Source organism: Salvelinus namaycush, unplaced genomic scaffold (assembly GCF_016432855.1).
Source record: "Salvelinus namaycush isolate Seneca unplaced genomic scaffold, SaNama_1.0 Scaffold586, whole genome shotgun sequence".
Taxonomy (NCBI): domain Eukaryota; kingdom Metazoa; phylum Chordata; class Actinopteri; order Salmoniformes; family Salmonidae; genus Salvelinus; species Salvelinus namaycush.
This window is the reverse complement of record NW_024061293.1, coordinates 87501-106688: the sequence shown is the minus strand read 5'-3', so window position 1 is coordinate 106688 and position 19188 is coordinate 87501. Positions and strand designations below refer to the sequence as shown.

Sequence of the window (19188 nt, the reverse complement as noted above, 5' to 3'; positions counted from 1 at the left end):
TGTTTTAGCCCTGAATATGATTCATAATGTTGTTGTGGTCCTGAATATGATTCATAATGTTATTGTGGCCATGAATATGATTCATAATGTTGTTTTAGCCCTGAATATGATTCATAATGTTGTTTTATCCCTGAATATGATTCATAATGTTGTTTTATCCCTGAATATGATTCATAATGTTGTTGTGGCCCTGAATATGATTCATAATGTTGTTTTAGCCCTGAATATGATTCATAATGTTGTTTTATCCCTGAATATGATTCATAATGTTGTTGTAGCCCTGAATATGATTCATAATGTTGTTGTGGCCCTGAATATGATTCATAATGTTGTTTTAGCCCTGAATATGATTCATAATGTTGTTGTGGCCCTGAATATGATTCATAATGTTGTTTTAACCCTGAATATGATTCATAATGTTATTGTGGCCCTGAATATGATTCATAATGTTGTTGTGGCCATGAATATGATTCATAATGTTGTTTTATCCCTGAATATGATTCATAATGTTGTTGTTTTAGCCCTGAATATGATTCATAATGTTGTTGTGGCCCTGAATATGATTCATAATGTTGTTTTAACCCTGAATATGATTCATAATGTTGTTGTGGCCCTGAATATGATTCATAATGTTGTTTTATCCCTGAATATGATTCATAATGTTGTGTTAGCCCTGAATATGATTCATAATGTTGTTTTAGCCCTGAATATGATTCATAATGTTATTGTGGCCCTGAATATGATTCATAATACTGTTTTATCCCTGAATATGATTCATAATGTTGTTGTGGCCATGAATATGATTCATAATGTTGTGTTAGCCCTGAATATGATTCATAATGTTGTTTTATCCCTGAATATGATTCATAATGTTGTTTTATCCCTGAATATGATTCATAATGTTGTTTTATCCCTGAATATGATTCATAATGTTATTGTGGCCATGAATATGATTCATAATGTTGTTTTAGCCCTGAATATGATTCATAATGTTGTTTTAGCCCTGAATATGATTCATAATGTTGTTGTTTTATCCCTGAATATGATTCATAATGTTTTAGCCCTGAATATGATTCATAATGTTGTTTTAGCCCTGAATATGATTCATAATGTTATTGTGGCCCTGAATATGATTCATAATGTTGTTGTGGCCCTGAATATGATTCATAATGTTGTTTTATCCCTGAATATGATTCATAATGTTGTTTTAACCCTGAATATGATTCATAATGTTGTTGTTTTAGCCCTGAATGTGATTCATAATGTTGTTTTATCCCTGAATATGATTCATAATGTTGTTTTAGCCCTGAATATGATTCATAATGTTGTTGTGGCCCTGAATATGATTCATAATGTTGTTGTTTTAGCCCTGAATGTGATTCATAATGTTGTTTTATCCCTGAATATGATTCATAATGTTGTTTTAGCCCTGAATATGATTCATAATGTTGTTTTATCCCTGAATATGATTCATAATGTTGTTTTATCCCTGAATATGATTCATAATGTTGTTTTAGCCCTGAATATGATTCATAATGTTGTTTTATCCCTGAATATGATTCATAATGTTGTTGTTTTATCCCTGAATGTGATTCATAATGTTGTTGTTTTAGCCCTGAATGTGATTCATAATGTTGTTTTATCCCTGAATATGATTCATAATGTTGTTGTTTTAGCCCTGAATATGATTCATAATGTTGTTTCATCCCTGAATGTGATTCATAATGTTGTTTCATCCCTGAATATGATTCATAGTGTTGTTTTATCCCTGAATATGATTCATAATGTTTTAGCCCTGAATATGATTCATAATGTTGTTTTATCCCTGAATATGATTCATAATGTTGTTTTATCCCTGAATATGATTCATAATGTTGTTTTATCCCTGAATATGATTCATAATGTTGTTTTATCCCTGAATATGATTCATAATGTTATTGTGGCCCTGAATATGATTCATAATGTTGTTGTGGCCCTGAATATGATTCATAATGTTGTTTTAGCCCTGAATATGATTCATAATGTTGTTGTGGCCCTGAATATGATTCATAATGTTGTTTTATCCCTGAATATGATTCATAATGTTGTTGTTTTATCCCTGAATATGATTCATAATGTTGTTTTATCCCTGAATATGATTCATAATGTTGTGTTAGCCCTGAATATGATTCATAATGTTGTGTTAGCCCTGAATATGATTCATAATGTTGTTTTATCCCTGAATATGATTCATAATGTTGTTGTGGCCATGAATATGATTCATAATGTTGTTTTAGCCCTGAATATGATTCATAATGTTGTTTTATCCCTGAATATGATTCATAATGTTGTTTTATCCCTGAATATGATTCATAATGTTGTTTTAGCCCTGAATATGATTCATAATGTTGTTGTGGCCATGAATATGATTCATAATGTTGTTTTAACCCTGAATATGATTCATAATTTTGTTTTAGCCCTGAATATGATTCATAATGTTGTTGTTTTATCCCTGAATATGATTCATAATGTTTTAGCCCTGAATATGATTCATAATGTTGTTTTAGCCCTGAATATGATTCATAATGTTGTTGTGGCCCTGAATATGATTCATAATGTTGTTTTAACCCTGAATATGATTCATAATGTTGTTTTAGCCCTGAATATGATTCATAATGTTGTTTTAGCCCTGAATATGATTCATAATGTTGTTGTTTTAGCCCTGAATGTGATTCATAATGTTGTTTTATCCCTGAATATGATTCATAATGTTGTTTTAGCCCTGAATATGATTCATAATGTTGTTGTGGCCCTGAATATGATTCATAATGTTGTTGTTTTAGCCCTGAATGTGATTCATAATGTTTTAGCCCTGAATATGATTCATAATGTTGTTTTAACCCTGAATATGATTCATAATGTTGTTGTTTTAGCCCTGAATGTGATTCATAATGTTGTTTTATCCCTGAATATGATTCATAATGTTGTTTCATCCCTGAATATGATTCATAATGTTGCTTTAGCCCTGAATATGATTCATAATGTTGTTTTATCCCTGAATATGATTCATAATGTTGTTGTTTTATCCCTGAATGTGATTCATAATGTTGTTGTTTTAGCCCTGAATGTGATTCATAATGTTGTTTTATCCCTGAATATGATTCATAATGTTGTTGTTTTAGCCCTGAATATGATTCATAATGTTGTTTCATCCCTGAATGTGATTCATAATGTTGTTTCATCCCTGAATATGATTCATAGTGTTGTTTTATCCCTGAATATGATTCATAATGTTTTAGCCCTGAATATGATTCATAATGTTGTTTTATCCATGAATATGATTCATAATGTTGTTTTATCCCTGAATATGATTCATAATGTTGTTTTATCCCTGAATATGATTCATAATGTTGTTTTATCCCTGAATATGATTCATAATGTTATTGTGGCCCTGAATATGATTCATAATGTTGTTGTGGCCCTGAATATGATTCATAATGTTGTTGTTTTATCCCTGAATATGATTCATAATGTTTTAGCCCTGAATATGATTCATAATGTTGTTTTATCCCTGAATATGATTCATAATGTTGTTTTATCCCTGAATATGATTCATAATGTTGTTGTGGCCCTGAATATGATTCATAATGTTGTTGTGGCCCTGAATATGATTCATAATGTTGTTTTATCCCTGAATATGATTCATAATGTTGTTTTAGCCCTGAATATGATTCATAATGTTATTGTGGCCCTGAATATGATTCATAATGTTGTTGTGGCCCTGAATATGATTCATAATGTTGTTTTATCCCTGAATATGATTCATAATGTTGTTTTAGCCCTGAATATGATTCATAATGTTGTTGTGGCCCTGAATATGATTCATAATGTTGTTGTGGCCCTGAATATGATTCATAATGTTGTTGTGGCCATGAATATGATTCATAATGTTGTTGTGGCCCTGAATATGATTCATAATGTTGTTGTGGCCCTGAATATGATTCATAATGTTATTGTGGCCCTGAATATGATTCATAATGTTGTTGTGGCCCTGAATATGATTCATAATGTTGTTTTATCCCTGAATATGATTCATAATGTTGTGTTAGCCCTGAATATGATTCATAATGTTGTTTTATCCCTGAATATGATTCATAATGTTGTTTTATCCCTGAATATGATTCATAATGTTGTTGTGGCCCTGAATATGATTCATAATGTTGTTGTGGCCCTGAATATGATTCATAATGTTGTTTTATCCCTGAATATGATTCATAATGTTGTTTTATCCCTGAATATGATTCATAATGTTATTGTGGCCCTGAATATGATTCATAATGTTGTTGTGGCCATGAATATGATTCATAATGTTGTTTTATCCCTGAATATGATTCATAATGTTGTTTTATCCCTGAATATGATTCATAATGTTGTTGTGGCCCTGAATATGATTCATAATGTTGTTTTATCCCTGAATATGATTCATAATGTTGTTTTATCCCTGAATATGATTCATAATGTTGTTTTATCCCTGAATATGATTCATAATGTTGTTTTATCCCTGAATATGATTCATAATGTTGTTTTATCCCTGAATATGATTCATAATGTTGTTGTGGCCCTGAATATGATTCATAATGTTGTTGTAGCCCTGAATATGATTCATAATGTTGTTTTAGCCCTGAATATGATTCATAATGTTGTTTTAGCCCTGAATATGATTCATAATGTTGTTTTATCCCTGAATATGATTCATAATGTTGTTTTATCCCTGAATATGATTCATAATGTTTTAACCCTGAATATGATTCATAATGTTGTTTTATCCCTGAATATGATTCATAATGTTATTGTGGCCCTGAATATGATTCATAATGTTGTTTTATCCCTGAATATGATTCATAATGTTGTTTTATCCCTGAATATGATTCATAATGTTGTTTTATCCCTGAATATGATTCATAATGTTATTGTGTTACCCCTGAATATGATTCATAATGTTGTTTTAACCCTGAATATGATTCATAATGTTGTTTTATCCCTGAATATGATTCATAATGTTGTTTTATCCCTGAATATGATTCATAATGTTGTTTTATCCCTGAATATGATTCATAATGTTGTTTTAGCCCTGAATATGATTCATAATGTTATTGTGTTAGCCCTGAATATGATTCATAATGTTGTTTTAGCCCTGAATATGATTCATAATGTTGTTTTATCCCTGAATATGATTCATAATGTTGTTGTGGCCCTGAATATGATTCATAATGTTGTTTTAGCCCTGAATATGATTCATAATGTTGTTTTAGCCCTGAATATGATTCATAATGTTGTTTTAGCCCTGAATATGATTCATAATGTTGTTGTAGCCCTGAATATGATTCATGAGATTGCGTCACTTCCTTTTGAATTTTGCAGACGTGTGTTTGCTGTGCGTTTTGTTGCTGTGCGTTTTGCTGCCAACTTTACTTTGCTAGCTGACAACTTTACGTTTTGTTTTTTTTTCTTTTTAATTACCGTTTATACTTTTAGTTTTTCCATCGCAACTTTTTTCCCTCATTCAACTTTTTCACTCCGGACGCTTTATCTGGACATGGTTCGTCAGCACCTTCAACAGCCGAAGCTAAGTAGTAACATTAACATGATGTCTTCTAATTGCAGTCGCTGTACTCATAATATACAGGAGAACGATCGCCTTACGGCGAGGATAGCTGTGCTACAAGCCCAGCTTCAGACGCAATCGTTAGGCAAAGGTAATTTCAGTGTAGGAAAGGAAGAAACAGCGTCTGTGCCACCAGTAAGTACAGATAGTAACGTTAGTATAAACCCCCCCGCACAGTCCCCGCAGCCGGACAACTTTCTCATGGCTTCTGGAGGGAAATGCTGTAGGAATGCTCAACTGGTGTCGCTCATTCAGCCGACAGAAACTTTCAACCGGTTCTCCCCATTATGTAGCGAGTCGGAGTCTGAGGCTGAGTCTTCTCTTGTCTCTACTCCTCCCGCTACGGGGTCTGAGACGCCGAAGGCTCCCACCATTAGCTCTGACAAATTGAAAACCCTAGTCATTGGCGACTCCATTACCCGCAGTATTAGACTTAAAACGAATCACCCAGCGATCATACACTGTTTACCAGGGGGCAGGGCTACCGACGTTAAGGCTAATCTAAAGATGGTGCTGGCTAAAGCTAAATCTGGCGAGTGTAGAGAGTATAGAGATATTGTTATCCACGTCGGCACCAACGATGTTAGGATGAAACAGTCAGAGGTCACCAAGTGCAACATAGCTTCAGCGTGTAAATCAGCTAGAAAGATGTGTCGGCATCGAGTAATTGTCTCTGGCCCCTCCCAGTTAGGGGGAGTGACGAGCTCTACAGCAGAGTCTCAGCACTCAATCGCTGGTTGAAAACTGTTTTCTGCCCCTCCCAAAAGATAGAATTTGTAGATAATTGGCCCTCTTTCTGGGACTCACCCACAAACAGGACCAAGCCTGACCTGCTGAGGAGTGACGGACTCCATCCTAGCTGGAGGGGTGCTCTCATCTTATCTACCAACATAGATAGGGCTCTAACTCCTCTAGCCCCACAATGAAATAGGGTGCAGGCCAGGCAGCAGGCTGTTAGCCAACCTGCCAGTTTAGTGGAGTCTGCCAATAGCACAGTCAGTGTAGTCAGCTCAGCCATACCCATTGAGACTGTGTCTGTGCCTCGACCTAGGTTGGGCAAAACTAAACATGGCGGTGTTCGCCTTAGCAATCTTATTAGGATAAAGACCTCCTCCATTCCTGCCATTATTGAAAGAGATCGTGATACCTCACATCTCAAAATAGGGCTACTTAATGTTAGATCCCTCACTTCAAAGGCAGTCATAGTCAATGAACTAATCACTGATCATAATCTTGATGTGATTGGCCTGACTGAAACATGGCTTAAGCCTGATGAATTTACTGTGTTAAATGAGGCCTCACCTCCTGGTTACACTAGTGACCATATCCCCCGTGCATCCCGCAAAGGCGGAGGTGTTGCTAACATTTACGATAGCAAATTTCAATTTACAAAAAAAAAAATGACGTTTTCGTCTTTTGAGCTTCTAGTCATGAAATCTATGCAGCCTACTCAATCACTTTTTATAGCTACTGTTTACAGGCCTCCTGGGCCATATACAGCGTTCCTCTCTGAGTTCCCTGAATTCCTATCAGACCTTGTAGTCATAGCAGATCATATTCTAATTTTTGGTGATTTTAATATTCATATGGAGAAGTCCACAGACCCACTCCAAAAGTCTTTCGGAGCCATCATCGACTCAGTGGGTTTTGTCCAACATGTCTCTGGACCTACTCACTGCCACAGTCATACTCTGGACCTAGTTTTGTCCCATGGAATAAATGTTGTAGATCTCAATGTTTTTCCACATAATCCTGGACTATCGGACCACCATTTTATTACGTTTGCAATCGCAACAAATAATCTGCTCAGACCCCAACCAAGGAGCATCAAAAGTCGTGCTATAAATTCTCAGACAACACAAAAATTCCTTGATGCCCTTCCAGACTCCTTCTGCCTACCCAAGGATGTCAGAGGACAAAAATCAGTTAACCACTTAACTGAGGAACTCAATTTAACCTTGCGCAGTACCCTAGATGCAGTTGCACCCCTAAAAACGAAAAACATTTGTCATAAGAAACTAGCTCCCTGGTATACAGAAAATACCCGAGCTTTGAAGCAAGCTTCCAGGAAATTGGAACGGAGAAATGGCGCCACACCAAACTGGAAGTCTTCCGACTAGCTTGGAAAGACAGTACCGTGCAGTACCGAAGAGCCCTCACTGCTGCTCGATCATCCTACTTTTCCAACTTAATCGAGGAAAATAAGAACAATCCAAAATTTCTTTTTGATACTGTTGCAAAGCTAACTAAAAAGGAGCATTCCCCAAGAGAGGATGGCTTTCACTTCAGCAGTAATAAATTCATGAACTTCTTTGAGGAAAAGATCATGACCATTAGAAAGCAAATTACGGACTCCTCTTTGAATCTGCGTATTCCTCCAGGGCTTAGCTGTCCTGGATCTGCACAGCTCTGCCAGGGCCTGGGATCGGGAGAGACACTTAAGTGTTTTAGTACTATATCTCTTGACACAATGATGAAAATGATCATGGCCTCTAAACCTTCAAGCTGCATACTGGATCCTATTCCTACTAAACTACTGAAAGAGCTGCTTCCTGTGCTTGGCCCTCCTATGTTGAACATAATAAACAGCTCTCTATCCACCGGATGTGTACCAAACTCACTAAAAGTGGCAGTAATAAAGCCTCTCTTGAAAAAGCCAAACCTTGACCCGGAAAATATAAAAAACTATCGGCCTATATCGAATCTTCCATTCCTCTCAAAAATTTTAGAAAAAGCTGTTGCGCAGCAACTCACTGCCTTCCTGAAGACAAACAATGTATACGAAATGCTTCAGTCTGGTTTTAGACCCCATCATAGCACTGAGACTGCACTTGTGAAGGTGTTAAATTACCTTTTAATGGCGTCAGACCGAGGCTCTGCATCTGTCCTCGTGCTACTAGACCTTAGTGCTGCCTTTGACACCATCGATCACCACATTCTTTTGGAGAGACTGGAAACCCAAATTGGTCTACACGGACAAGTTCTGGCCTGGTTTAGATCTTACCTGTCGGAAAGATATCAGTTTGTCTCTGTGAATGGTTTGTCCTCTGACAAATCAACTGTACATTTCGGTGTTCCTCAAGGTTCCGTTTTAGGACCACTATTGTTTTCACTATATATTTTACCTCTTGGGGATGTTATTCGAAAACATAATGTTAACTTTCACTGCTATGCGGATGACACACAGCTGTACATTTCAATGAAACATGGTGAAGCCCCAAGATTGCCCTCGCTAGAAGCCTGTGTTTCAGACATAAGGAAGTGGATGGCTGAAAACTTTCTACTTTTAAACTCGGACAAAACAGAGATGCTTGTTCTAGGTCCCAAGAAACAAAGAGATCTTCTGTTAAATCTGACAATTCATCTTGATGGTTGTAAAGTCGTCTCAAATAAAACTGTGAAGGACCTCGGCGTTACTCTTGACCCTGATCTCTCTTTTGACGAACATATCAAGACTGTTTCAAGGACAGCTTTTTTCCATCTACGTAACATTGCAAAAATCAGAAATTTTCTGTCCAAAAATGATGCAGAAAAATTAATCCATGCATTTGTTACTTCTAGGTTAGACTACTGCAATGCTCTACTTTCCGGCTACCCGGATAAAGCACTAAATAAACTTCAGTTAGTGCTAAATACGGCTGCTAGAATCCTGACTAGAACCAAGAAATTTGATCATATTACTCCAGTGCTAGCTTCCCTACACTGGCTTCCTGTTAAGGCAAGGGCTGATTTCAAGGTTTTACTGTTAACCTATAAAGCGTTACATGGGCTTGCTCCTACCTATCTTTCCGAGTTGGTCCTGCCGTACATACCTATACGTACGCTACGGTCACAAGACGCAGGCCTCCTAATTGTCCCTAGAATTTCTAAGCAAACAGCGGGAGGCAGGGCTTTCTCCTATAGATCTCCATTTTTATGGAACAGTCTGCCTACCCATGTGAGAGACGCAGACTCGGTCTCAACCTTTAAGTCTTTACTGAAGACTTATCTCTTCAGTAGGTCATATGATTGAGTGTAGTCTGGCCCAGGAGTGTGAAGGTGAACGGAAAGGCTCTGGAGCAACGAACCGCCCTTGCTGTCTCTGCCTGGCCGGTTCCCCTCTCTCCACTGGGATTCTCTGCCTCTAACCCTATTACAGGGGCTGAGTCACTGGCTTACTGGTGCTCTTTCATGCCGTCCCTAGGAGGGGTGCGTCACTTGAGTGGGTTGAGTTACTGACGTGATCTTCCTGTCTGGGTTGGTGCCCCCCCTTGGTTTGTGCTGTGGTGGAGATCTTTGTGGGCTATACTCGGCCTTGTCTCAGGATTGTAAGTTGGTGGTTGAAGATTTCCCTCTAGTGGTGCGGGGGCTGTGCTTTGGCAAAGTGGGTGGGGTTATATCCTTCCTGTTTGGCCCTGTCCGGGGGTATCTTCGGATGGGGCCACAGTGTCTCCTGACCGCTCCTGTCTCAGCCTCCAGTATTTATGCTGCAGTAGTTTATGTGTCGGGGGGCTAGGGTCAGTTGGTTATACCTGGAGTACTTCTCCTGTCTTATCCAGTGTCCTGTGTGAATTTAAGTATGCTCTCTCTAATTCTCTCGTTCTCTCTTTCTTTCTCTCTCTCTGAGAACCTGAGCCCTAGGACCATACGTCAGGACTACCGGGCATGATGACTCCTTGCTGTCCCCAGTCCGCCTGGCCTTGCTGCTATTCCAGTTTCAACTGTTCTGCCTGCGGTTACGGAACCCCTACCTGTCCCAGACCTGCTGTTTTCAACTCTTAATGATCGGCTATGAAAAGCCAACTGACATTTATTCCTGATTATTATTTGACCATGCTTGTCATTTATGAACATTTTGACAATCTTGGCTCTCTCTAATTTTCTCCTACTCTCTTTCTTTCTCTCGGAGGACCTGAGCCCTAGGACCATACGTCGGGACTACCGGGCGTGGTGACTCCTTGCTGTCCCCAGTCCGCCTGGCCTTGCTGCTATTCCAGTTTCAGCTGTTCTGCCTGCGGTTATGGAACCGCCACCTGTCCCAGACCTGTTGTTTTTCAACTCTTAATGATCGGCTATGAAAAGCCAACTGAAAATTATTCATGATTATTATTTGACCATGCTTGTCACTTATGAACATTTTTGAACATCTTGGCATAGTTCTGTTATAATCTCCACCCGGCACAGCCAGAAGAGGACTGGCCACCCCTCATAGCCTGGTTCCTCTCTAGGTTTCTTCCTAGGTTTTGGCCTTTCTAGGGAGTTTTTCCTAGCCACCGTGCTTCTACAACTGCATTACTAGCTGTTTGGGGTTTTAGGCTGGGTTTCTGTACAGCACTTCGAGATATTAGCTGATGTACGAAGGGCTATATAAAATAAACTTGATTGATTGATTGATAATGTTGTTTTATCCCTGAATGATTCATAATGTTGTGTTAGCCCTGAATATGATTCATAATGTTGTTTTATCCCTGAATATGATTCATAATGTTGTTGTGGCCCTGAATATGATTCATAATGTTGTTTTATCCCTGAATATGATTCATAATGTTGTTTTATCCCTGAATGATTCATAATGTTGTGTTAGCCCTGAATATGATTCATAATGTTGTTTTAACCCTGAATATGATTCATAATGTTGTTTTAGCCCTGAATATGATTCATAATGTTGTTTTATCCCTGAATGATTCATAATGTTGTTTTATCCCTGAATATGATTCATAATGTTGTTTTATCCCTGAATATGATTCATAATGTTGTTTTATCCCTGAATATGATTCATAATGTTGTTTTATCCCTGAATATGATTCATAATGTTTTAGCCCTGAATATGATTCATAATGTTGTTTTATCCCTGAATATGATTCATAATGTTGTTGTTTTATCCCTGAATATGATTCATAATGTTGTTGTGGCCCTGAATATGATTCATAATGTTGTTGTGGCCCTGAATATGATTCATAATGTTGTTTTAGCCCTGAATATGATTCATAATGTTGTTGTGGCCCTGAATATGATTCATAATGTTGTTTTATCCCTGAATATGATTCATAATGTTGTTTTATCCCTGAATATGATTCATAATGTTGTTGTTTTATCCCTGAATATGATTCATGTTGTTTTATCCCTGAATATGATTCATAATGTTGTTTTAGCCCTGAATATGATTCATAATGTTGTTTTATCCCTGAATATGATTCATAATGTTGTTTTATCCCTGAATATGATTCATAATGTTGTTTTATCCCTGAATATGATTCATAATGTTGTTTTATCCCTGAATATGATTCATAATGTTGTTTTAGCCCTGAATATGATTCATAATGTTGTTTTATCCCTGAATATGATTCATAATGTTATTGTGGCCATGAATATGATTCATAATGTTGTTTTATCCCTGAATATGATTCATAATGTTGTTTTAACCCTGAATATGATTCATAATGTTGTTTTATCCCTGAATATGATTCATAATGTTGTTGTGGCCCTGAATATGATTCATAATGTTGTTTTATCCCTGAATATGATTCATAATGTTGTTGTGGCCCTGAATATGATTCATAATGTTGTTTTATCCCTGAATATGATTCATAATGTTGTTGTGGCCCTGAATATGATTCATAATGTTGTTGTGGCCCTGAATATGATTCATAATGTTGTTTTATCCCTGAATATGATTCATAATGTTTTAGCCCTGAATATGATTCATAATGTTGTTGTGTTATCCATAATATTTATGTATTTAAACTTTTTTTTCACATTCCATTTATATTTTACAACGGGGCGATACATTTAGGTGAGTTTTTTTCTCGCCTGAGTAGCCTCGTTTCACTGACAAAAATAAAATTAAACCATCCAGTGTTCAGCGAAATAACAATTCAATGTCAAATACAGGAAGCCTAGTCAAATAATTAACGTCCAATCACATTAACCATTACTCTCTTGTGGGAATTCGACTAACGGTCCATTTGTAGCCAAACGTAGCTGCTGCTCATGTTGGTATCTGTACTGATGGAGCAAAAGCCATGACAGGGAGACATAGTGGAGTGGTAACGCGCGTGCAAGCAGTTTCTCCCGATGCCACTTGGGTACACTGCAGCATCCACCGAGAGGCTCTTGCTGCCAAGGGAATGCCTGACAGCTTGAAAGACATTTTGGACACTACCATGAAAATGGTTAACTTTGTTAAAGCAATGCCCCTGAACTCTTGTGTATTTTCTGCACTATGCAATAATATGGGCAGCGACCATGTAACACTTTTATAACATACCAGATGCACTGGTTATCAAGGGGCAAGGTATTGACATGCTTTTTTGATTTGAGAGACGAGTTTAAAGTTTTCTTTACTGACCATAATTTTCACTTGTCTGACCGCTTGCATGATGACGAGTTTCTCACAGGACTAGCCTATCTGGGTGAGGTTTTTTCTCACCTGAATGATCTGAATCTAGGATTACAGGGACTCTCCACAACTATATTCAATGTGAGGGACAAAATTGAGACTAAGATTAAAACATTGGAGCTCTTCTCTGTCTGCATTAACAAGGACAACACACAGGTCTTTCCATCATTGTATGATTATTTGTGTGCAAATGAACTCAAGCTTACGGACAATGTCAAATGTGATATAGCGAAGCACCTGATTGAGTTGGGTGGGCAATTACGCAGGTACTTCTCCGAAACTGACGACACAAACAACTGGATTCGTTATCCCTTTCATGCCCTGCCTCCAGTCCACTTACCGATATCTGAACAAGAGAGCCTCAACGGGTGTGTGTGGCAGGCTTACAAAAAACAACATTTGAGGGTACACTGACCCTGGTGCTAGAGGGGGTACGCAGCTGGAGGTCTAATGTTTGAAGGGGTACGGGACTATAAATAGTTTGGGAACCACTGTTCTAGGGTATACGGTGCTAGGGTATAAGGTGCTAGGGTATAAGGTGCTAGGGTATAAGGTTCTAGGGTATAAAGTGCTAAGGTATAAGGTCCAAGGGTATAAGGTGCTAGGGTATAAGGTGCTAGGGTATAAAGTTCTAGGGTATACGGTGCTAGGGTATAAGGTTCTAGGGTATAAGGTTCTAGGGTATAAGGTGCTAGGGTATACGGCACTAGGGTATAAGGTTCTAGGGTATAAGGTGCTAGGATATAAAGTTCTAGGGTATAAGGTGCTAGGGTATAAGGCGCTAGGGTATAAGGTTCTAGGGTATAAAGTGCTAGGGTATACAGTGCTAGGGTATACGGTGCTAGGGTATACGGTGCTACGGTATACGGTGCTAGGGTATACGGTGCTAGGGTATACGGTGCTACGGTATAAGGTGCTAGGGTATACGGTGCTAGGGTATAAGGTTCTAGGGTATAAGGTTCTAGGGTATAAAGTCCTAGGGTATAAGGTGCTAGGGTATAAGGTGCTAGGGTATAAAGTGCTAGGGTATAAAGTGCTAGGGTATACGGTGCTAGGGTATACGGTGCTAGGGTATACGGTGCTAGGGTATACAGTGCTAGGGTATATGGTGCTAGGGTATAAGGTTCTAGGGTATAAAGTCCTAGGGTATAAAGAGCTAATGTATAAGGTGCTAGGGTATAAAGTGCTAGGGTATAAAGTGCTAGGGTATAAAGTGCTAGGGTATACAGTGCTAGAGTATAAGGTGCTAGGGTATAAGGTGCTAGGGTATAAAGTGCTAAGGTATAAGGTGCTAGGGTATACGGCGCTAGGGTATAAGGTTCTAGGGTATAAGGCACTAGGGTATAAGGTTCTAGGGTATAAGGTTCTAGGGTATAAGGTTCTAGGGTATAAGGTTCTAGGGTATAAGGTTCTAGGGTATAAGGTTCTAGGGTATAAGGTGCTAGGGTATAAGGTTCTAGGGTATAAGGTTCTAGGGTATAAGGTTCTAGGGTATAAGGTTCTAGGGTATAAGGTTCTAGGGTATAAGGTTCTAGGGTATAAAGTCCTAGGGTATAAGGTGCTAGGGTATAAAGTGCTAGGGTATACGGTGCTAGGGTATACGGTGCTAGGGTATACAGTGCCAGGGTATACAGTGCTAGGGTATACGGTGATAGGGTATACGGTGCTAGGGTATAAGGTTCTAGGGTATAAGGTTCTAGGGTATAAGGTTCTAGGGCATAAGGTTCTAGGGTATAAGGTTTTAAGGTATAAGGTGCTAGGGTATACGACGCTAGGGTGTAAGGTTCTAGGGTATAAGGCGCTAGGGTATAAGGTTTTAGGGTATAAGGTTCTAGGGTATAAGGTTCTAGGGTATAAGGTTCTAGGGTATAAGGTTCTAGGGTATACGGTGCTAGGGTATAAGGTTCTAGGGTAAAAGGTTCTAGGGTATAAGGTTCTAGGGTATAAAGTCCTAGGGTATAAGGTGCCAGGGTATAAGGTACTAGGGTATAAAGTGCTAGGGTATACGGTGCTAGGGTATACGGTGCTAGGGTATATGGTGCTAGGGTATACAGTGCTAGGGTATACGGTGCTAGGGTATAAGGTTCTAGGGTATAAGTGCTAGGGTATAAAGTCCTAGGGTATAAGGTGCTAGGGTATAAGGTGCTAGGGTATACGGTGCTAGGGTATACGGTGCTAGGGTATAAGGTTCTAGGGTATAAGGTTCTAGGGTATAAGGTTCTAGGGTATAAAGTCCTAGGGTATAAGGTGCTAGGGTATAAGGTGCTAGGGTATAAGGTGCTAGGGTATAAGGTTCTAGGGTATAAAGTCCTAGGGTAAAAGGTGCTAGGGTATAAAGTGCTAGGGTATAAAGTGCTAGGGTATAAAGTGCTAGGGTATACGGTGCGTGCTAGGGTATACGGTGCTAGGGTATAAGGTGCTAGGGTATACAGTGCTAGGGTATATGGTGCTAGGGTATACGGTGCTAGGGTATAAGGTGCTAGGGTATACGGTGCTAGGGTATACGGTGCTAGGGTATACAGTGCTAGGGTATAAGGTTCTAGGGTATAAAGTCCTAGGGTAAAAGGTGCTAGGGTATAAAGTGCTAGGGTATAAAGTGCTAGGGTATAAAGTGCTAGGGTATACGGTGCGTGCTAGGGTATACGGTGCTAGGGTATAAGGTGCTAGGGTATACAGTGCTAGGGTATATGGTGCTAGGGTATACGGTGCTAGGGTATAAGGTGCTAGGGTATACGGTGCTAGGGTATACAGTGCTAGGGTATAAAGTGCTAGGGTATACGGTGCTAGGGTATACAGTGCTAGGGTATATGGTGCTAGGGTATACAGTGCTAGGGTATACGGTGCTAGGGTATACAGTGCTAGAGTATAAAGTGCTAGGGTATACGGTGCTAGGGTATATGGTGCTAGGGTATACAGTGCTAGGGTATACAGTGCTAGGGTATATGGTGCTAGGATATACAGTGCTAGGGTATACGGTGCTAGGGTATACAGTGCTAGGGTATAAAGTGCTAGGGTATACGGTGCTAGGGTATACAGTGCTAGGGTATATGGTGCTAGGGTATACAGTGCTAGGGTATACGGTGCTAGGGTATAAGGTTCTAGGGTATAAGGCACTAGGGTATAAGGTTCTAGGGTATAAGGTTCTAGGGTATAAGGTTCTAGGGTATAAAGTCCTAGGGTATAAGGTGCTAGGGTATAAGGTGCTAGGGTATAAGGCGCTAGTGTATAAAGTGCTAGGGTATAAAGTGCTAGGGTATAAAGTGCTAGGGTATACGGTGCTAGGGTATACGGTGCTAGGGTATACGGTGCTAGGGTATACAGTGCTAGGGTATACGGTGCTAGGGTATAAGGTTCTAGGGTATAAGGTTCTAGGGTATAAAGTCCTAGGGTATAAGGTGCTAGGGTATAAGGTGCTAGGGTATACAGTGCTAGGGTATACGGTGCTAGGGTATACGGTGCTAGGGTATACAGTGCTAGGGTATACGGTGCTAGGGTATACAGTGCTAGGGTATATGGTGCTAGGGTATACAGTGCTAGGGTATACGGTGCTAGGGTATAAGGTTCTAGGGTATAAGGCACTAGGGTATAAGGTTCTAGGGTATAAGGTTTTAAGGTATAAGGTGCTAGGGTATACGACGCTAGGGTGTAAGGTTCTAGGGTATAAGGCGCTAGGGTATAAGGTTTTAGGGTATAAGGTTCTAGGGTATAAGGTTCTAGGGTATAAGGTTCTAGGGTATACGGTGCTAGGGTATAAAGTCCTAGGGTATAAGGTTCTAGGGTATAAGGCGCTAGGGTATAAGGTTCTAGGGTATAAGGTTCTAGGGTAAAAGGTTCTAGGGTATAAGGTGCTAGGGTATAAGGTGCCAGGGTATAAGGTACTAGGGTATATGGTGCTAGGGTATAAGGTGCTAGGGTATAAGGTGCTAGGGTATAAAGTGCTAGGGTATAAGGTGCTAGGGTATAAGGTGCTAGGGTATACGGTGCTAGGGTATATGGTGCTAGGGTATACGGTGCTAGGGTATACGGTGCTAGGGTATAAGGTTCTAGGGTATAAGTGCTAGGGTATAAGGTTCTAGGGTATAAAGTCCTAGGGTATAAGGTGCTAGGGTATACGGTGCTAGGGTATACGGTGCTAGGGTATACGGTGCTAGGGTATACGGTGCTAGGGTATAAGGTTCTAGGGTATAAGGTTCTAGGGTATAAAGTCCTAGGGTATAAGGTGCTAGGGTATAAGGTGCTAGGGTATAAGGTTCTAGGGTATAAAGTCCTAGGGTAAAAGGTGCTAGGGTATAAAGTGCTAGGGTATAAAGTGCTAGGGTATAAGGTTCTAGGGTATAAAGTCCTAGGGTAAAAGGTGCTAGGGTATAAAGTGCTAGGGTATAAAGTGCTAGGGTATAAAGTGCTAGGGTATAAAGTGCTAGGGTATAAAGTGCTAGGGTATACGGTGCGTGCTAGGGTATACGGTGCTAGGGTATAAGGTGCTAGGGTATACAGTGCTAGGGTATATGGTGCTAGGGTATAAGGTGCTAGGGTATAAGGTGCTAGGGTTTAAGGTGCTAGGGTATAAGGTGCTAGGGTATAAGGTGCTAGGGTATAAGGTGCTAGGGTATAAGGTGCTAGGGTATAAGGTGCTAGGGTATAAGGTTCCAGGGTATAAGGTGCTAGGGTATAAGGTGCTAAGGTATAAGGTCCCACACCCTTTTAAGCACCTTCCCCAAACTCAGCCATCTCACGTTTGTGTGGTAGGGGAGATCTGCATGACCCGACTCTTCCAACAGTGAGACAAACTGCCTGTGGTTTAAACATTTTGCTCTTTTGAAGATGACCACTTTATTGACAACATGGCTCTTTTTCAGAACACATTTACAGAGCACCTTCTGATGAATAATGCAATGTAGGAAAATCATTTCCTGATCTGGGTTCAGCTCAGCTACTTGATCTTGTGTCCTTTTCAAAACGCCAATGTTTTTTCCTGTCAAGTTTGGGCACCCATCAGTGGTCACACTGGATAACTTTTCAAAACTCAGTCCCAGCTCTGCCACAGACTTACTAACCTCCTCCAATAAATCTTTCCCTGTGGTTGTGCTCTTCATTGACTGCACTGACGCAAGCTCCTCTGTAATTTCAAAGTCTGGGGTTATGACCTCGTAAGAATATCAACAACTGCGCCGTGTCACGTGCATCACTGCTCTCATCCAGGGCCAAGGAGAAATAGGTGAAATCCTTTACCTTTCAACTGTTGTTCCATATTCTCTGCGATGTCCTCAAATCAAATCTTATTTGTCACATACACATGGTTAGCAGATGTTAATGCGAGTGTAGCGAAATGCTTGTGCTTCTAGTTCCGACCATGCAGTAATAACCAACAAGTAATCTAACCTAACAATTCCACAACTACTACCTTATACACACAAGTGTAAAGGGATAAAGAATATGTACATAAAGATATATGAATGAGTGATGGTACAGAACGGCATAGGCAAGATGCAGTAGATGGTATAGTGTACAGTATATACATATGATATGAGTAATGTAGGGTATGTAAACATAAAGTGGCATAGTTTAAAGTGGCTAGTGATACATGTATTACATAAAGATGGCAAGATGCAGTAGATGATATAGAGTACAGTATATACATATACATATGAGATGAGTAATGTAGGGTATGTAAACATTATATTAAGTGGCATAGTTTAAAGTGGCTAGTGATACATGTATTACATAAAGATTACATCAACAAGCTGTGTGTCACTGTTCGTCTTGACAGGGAAACATTTTCAAACAGCTCTTTATTGTCGGGGTAAAGTATTGCTGCCGAGTCAATTAAACATTCTTTAATGAATTCTCTCTCAGCGAATGGCTTGCTAGGTTTAGTAATTTTGTGGGACAGTACACAGCTAGCTCTCGCAATTCCATCGTTTGCTGAATGCAGTTTTGTGAAAAGTCCTTGCTGCTTTTGCAACTGAGAAAGTAACTCTTTCGATGCACTTGCCCTCTGCTCAGAAGACATTCCTATATTTCTCTGCATGCTTCGTCTGGAAGTGTCGGGACAAGTTGTAGTCTTTCAAGACAGCGATGCTCTCTTTGGACACTAAGCACACAGCTTTCCCTGATACATCAATAAAGACATATTTAGATGTCCACTCTTGCTGGAACACCCTACATT

At 39.3% G+C, this 19188-nt stretch overlaps 1 protein-coding gene across 2 annotated transcripts in view; it reads right to left on the bottom strand.

Moving 5' to 3' along the window:
* LOC120041946 (large neutral amino acids transporter small subunit 4-like) overlaps nt 1–19188 on the bottom strand; it is a 91168-nt gene that overhangs the window by 14906 nt on the left and 57074 nt on the right. The window lies entirely within an intron of this gene.